Raw genomic sequence first — 5,151 nt, forward strand, 5'->3', positions numbered from 1 at the left:
GCAGGCAGCCCTAGAAAAATTTAAAACCGTGCGCATACTAGGACACATAGAAGTCCGGTCGTTCGTCGTGCACAGTGGTCGCACTAGGGCAAGTGTTATCTCTGATGTCGTGATTGACATCAGCGACGAAGAGCTACAAAGGCTTCTGTCTTCAACAATGAAGGTCATCGTTTTTCACCGCTTCGGTCGCTCGACGAGCGTCAAGCTTCTCTTCGAGGAAGAGACGCTACCTGATCATGTCAAGGTGGGCTACGTGAGACACCCGGTGAGTCCTTATGTGCCCCGACCATTGCAATGTCACAAGTGCCTAAAGCTAGGCCATGTAAGCGCTGTCTCCACAGGCCAGACGGCATGCCGTCGCTGTGCTGGCAGCCATGACGTATCTTCATGCACAGAGAGACAAATGAAGTGCTCGAATTGCGATGGACCCCACGAGGCCAATTCCAAGGATTGTCCCAAACAGAAAAAGGAGAAAAAAAATACTGAACCAAATGAGCAAGACAAGTATGTCCCACAAGAAGGCGGCAGCATCAGTGCAACACTGGGGGAGACGAACGCGTCGTCGGCGTGGACAAGCTGTAGGTCCAGACGAGAGCTCCCTGGCTCCAATTCCGCAGGTACAGCAGAAGGTAATTGTATCGGAATCGATAGATCTCTCCAAACCATTGCTTCAAGCGGGCCGCACAAGTCCGGAACCGAATGTATGACCACGCTTAAGGCCGATCCACACGACGGCCCAGTTGCTCTTTTGGACCGAGGTCCCCGCATCACGTGATATGACTTCACCAGTTCGTGCGTACCGCCGTTGGCCCGCGCAAGACCGCGGCCCTCGCGGTCCAACAAATCGCCGAGGCGTTTCCCGCTTCCGTTTTGGCGGCGGACCGCATGAAAACCGCGGCAATTGTGGCTTAGCCAACGAATGTTGTCCGGAAACAGAGTGTCTTCAGCCAAGTCCAATCCAGTTTTCGGCTCAGCAAAAGCCAGTCAAGCCAGTCGTTTCATGTCGGCCGTTCCGCCTACAGGTGCGTGCAGCAGATATATTTTTTAAACACCGTGTCCTCTTGGAGTGACGAGGAGGTTTCTTTCATTTTGTATACCTCGTTGAGCAGTTCCCGGCTTTGTGGGACTCGAGCCGGAATGATAACAATGATAACACTCTGGCCGGGAGTGTAGTTGCTTTGTCTGCTCTGCCGTCTGCTATGGCGATCCGCCGTGTGGATGTGCTCTGCGCCGGACCGTGACGTCGTATCACGTGACCGAGCGGCTCGCGGACTTGGTCCGTCGTGTGGATCGGCCTTTACCGCCGCGCACACGGGCCCTATACTGCCAGCGCGAGCAAGCACAGTGTACTCAGATATCACCGTCGGACTCTGTCATCAAAGTCATGCTGCGACAAATAATCGCCGCCCTGCAGCTGCTACTGTCCGGTCTAAATACGCCAGTGGCGCTGACAGCGGCAAATATTATGAACGCTATAGACAGTCTCTTAGGTACGCTGCAGTAACTTCTACCTCTGCCCGCGAAGATGACTGTGCTATGCTGCGAAGTGGACACGTACGCATCGCACAGAAACAATATGCTGTGCAGCCCTCATCATCTTCACCATACCACCACCCTCCTTCCTCTTCACATCCTATCTCTCTTATTTCCCAAACCCCTTCCCCAGCGTGCAGTAGCAGGCTAGAGTCCTTTCACTCAGGCCGACCTCTCCACCTTTCTGCCATTAAATATTATCTCTCTCTCCCTCCCTATGAAATTGACGACCGAATATCGGAAGAACGAACATGCCACAGGCCGCTGTGCATTCAGTCAAAAAACTTTAATGGAATTCAACCTCTACGTAGTCGACGTCGATCAAACATTGTCGCTCTAGCGGGACTCTCAGAATAAATTGTGTGGTTCATACAAACAATTCTCACCCCCAACTTGCCGAAGAAGACAATGCGCTTCATTGACTTTAACAAGCGGTTGAATAACCTCTCAAATTTTGTCTTTTTCCTTAATTTGAGCAAACACGACTGCCTTACTTTCTATGAATATCATAAGAAGCCAACAAACACTGACACCAAGGACAACATAGGTGAGATTATTTGTGCTTAATAAATGGAAAAAAGAAACGATAAATTCATGGAAATGAAAGTGTTTGCGAAGCGAAAGTATTTGCGCACGCATAATGCGAAGATTGTGGGATCGTTCCCCACCTGCGGCAAGTTTTTTCATCCGCTTTCAGTTCCGTTAATTTATCGTTTCTTTATTTCATTCATTAAGGACAAATAATTTTTCCTATGTTCTCCTTGGTGTCAGTGTTTGTCGGCTTCTTATGATATGACTAATGAAAATCGGGCCCCCGGTTGACCCCTTCCTTCTCGTTTATTACATAACGATGGTCTCGAATCCGGCAACATTGACGCCTTCATGTAGCATGTGTGGGTTTATTGAGTGGTTGCCTTCACCCAAAAAGATCACGTTCTCGTGACGCCTGCAGCGGAAAGGATGTTCCACATCCGCCGCCAAGGTTTGTGAGGGATGGCGCTGGCTAACACTCCCAGGGTTCTACTAGGAAACATAAATACCCAAGAAAGTGGACGGGGAAACGGCGCTGTGGTAGCTCAATTGGTAGAGCATCGCACGCGTAATGCGAAGGTTGTAGGTTCGTTCCCCACCTGCGGCAAGTTGTTTTTCATCCACTTCCATTTTCATTAATTTACCGTTTCTTTATTTCATTTATTAGGCAGAAATAATTTCCCCTATGTTGTCTTAGTGTCAGTGTTTCTTGGCTTCTTATGATATGACTACTAAAAATCGAGCCCCTCGGTTTAGCCCCTTTCTTCTCGTTTATTACTTTCTATCAAAGCATTCAAAATCCATAACATGAGGCAAAGTGCAAGAAAACACGAGGACACCAGAAGACACAGCGCTACTAACAAACTGAATTTTTATTGCACATGGTTACCACATATATACCATCGTACAACTTGAACAAAAAAGCCACTGTCGCACATAGATTTCTTTCCGGCAAAATCATCCACCATAGGCCACTACACCGCGATAGGAACATGATTTCTTTTTTTTACAGCTACCATAGATGGACAACTTACAGAGTTATCGTTTCTAATCATTTCGAATGCCTCAATGACCTGCCTAGTGACTTGATCTGAGTTCCTATATATCACTTGTGATTTGTCAAACAAGGGTTTACTGCTACAACGAGAGCAGTGTGCGGCTAGATGACTAGTCTTTACCAGATTATTAACATTGTTTGAATGTTCCCGTAAGCGATCATTGAGGCACCTTCCCGTTTGACCAATGTATTCCTTCCCGCAGTCTAAAGAAATACGGTACACCACTCTTTCCACGCACGAAACAAACATTTCTCGGCGTTTTTTTTTTTATTGCAGTCATGGCGCCTGTTTGTAAATCCGCGGTTAGTATTCAGCGGATGGACCTTCGTGCTCATGAATTATTGCACAAAACATGTGCTTTTCCAGACTAGCTGATTCCAGCCAACAAAGTATTGATTGCTGCGCAAAGATACGAGAAATGCACGGCGCCGTTTTCCGATGGAGCCGGACTATTTGCACACCATTGCTCCGAAACAACGAAAACAGCTGGCAGGCTGAAATTTCACACTTTAGACGGGCAGTCCCTCTAGACGCAACCAGTGGTCTTAAAATGTCCCTCGTACAATAAGAAGCACCACTTTGATAAAGCGTGCATATAAGTTTAACCAGTTAGCACCCACCGGATCACGCGGTCGCCCGGGATGATTACGTATACGGGAGAACAGGTGTGGTCTATATATGGCGCTGCGGTAGGGACGAAACAAGAGTATCGCATCCTTTCAATGTTCGTGATCTATTCCAACTCTCGATCGGGCGCTTGGTATACGTAGTTTGCGAGTACACCGATCTTTGCTGATATCAATTGTGACGTATAAACCAACATCGCTAATTGCTTCCTCCCCGAGCTTCCCCGCGCTAACGTCGGCGTGTTTACGCGTCTCTGCGGCTGAGCTGTGCGAGAGACCTTCCACCGATTCTGCCTGGCGAGTCGTCGGCGCCAAACCCGGTGAAAGTGAGAAGAAAAAAAGGGCTAGGCCTAGTGCTACACCAGAGCGACTATAATGCCGTAACGCGCAACTCGTGCTCCCGAAGAAATGCTGGGCCAGCTCGTTACCTGCAGCCGTCTACGGAGTCGTTGTGACGCACAATGATGACAGATCTCAGTTTTCGCCGCAGAATTTAATACTTTACCTCAGCAGTCATGATGGTAGCGTGATTCATTTATATTGCAGTACAGTGTTCCCTTCTTGCCTTCTTTGTTAGCGGCGAAGCGGCGACGTTCTGCTTCAGCACGTAGGAGTTTTCTTGTCAGGCTAGTTGGGGGAAAATAGCGGTACACAGCTAGCATCACAGCTTGAAACTACGGGACGACGTTGCTGTGAGGCGTAGACTGACCGCCGCTGACATTGAAGGCGCCACTCGACGCCGTGCGTTTTTCGCCTCGAGCTGGTTGTGCGAGCAGGTGTCGGTCGATCCAAGCGAAGTGACAGCAAAGCGAGAAAGAAGCAGTCAAGCAACACGGCCTATTTTAGCCTGCCGAAGTTTGTGGAAGCCCAATGCGAGCGCACAAAGTCTCTAAGCCTAAGACCACGCAATTTGGCACTGGCACGAATAAGGCATGCGAATTTTGTTGCAGCGATACCCAGCGCGCGAGTTCGTGGCTTCGTAACAGGTAAGCCTATAAGAACCCCCTACAACCTCACGAAGTGATGAACATTATATTTGTTATCTGGCAAAACTTGAGAGAAACACGCATATCCTGCAGAGTAGACAAAGAAATTTGGTTAGTGCCGACACCTAGGGCATACTACACCGAGCAGTCGCTTTATTATACTCTTCCAGTATTATTAAATAAATTATACAAAGAATCGTTTGACCCCTTTGAGCATTCAAGTGATGCTATTAAGCGATTTTTTCTGCGCAAAATTACGTGATGATATTGCACTCGGTTTCAAGCTATGCCGTTTTCTTTTCGTTTCCCCATAACCTGTTACTTGTTTTTCTAATGCCTGTGTTTGTGCTGCAATGCATAGCGCTGCTTTTTACGAAGTGTCTTGTTATCTTGTCTCAGTGTTTATTTGAAGAAATG

At 48.0% G+C, this 5,151-nt stretch overlaps 1 non-coding gene across 1 annotated transcript; it reads left to right on the plus strand.

Annotated features, from left to right (window-relative positions):
• The first annotated feature begins 2,598 nt into the window (after window positions 1-2,598).
• On the plus strand, window positions 2,599-2,671 carry TRNAT-CGU (transfer RNA threonine (anticodon CGU)). The gene has a single exon. It is a non-coding gene; the product is annotated as a tRNA-Thr (tRNA).
• The last annotated feature ends 2,480 nt before the right edge of the window (window positions 2,672-5,151 follow it).

Source organism: Dermacentor variabilis, chromosome 5 (genome assembly GCF_050947875.1).
Source record: "Dermacentor variabilis isolate Ectoservices chromosome 5, ASM5094787v1, whole genome shotgun sequence".
Classification (NCBI taxonomy): domain Eukaryota; kingdom Metazoa; phylum Arthropoda; class Arachnida; order Ixodida; family Ixodidae; genus Dermacentor; species Dermacentor variabilis.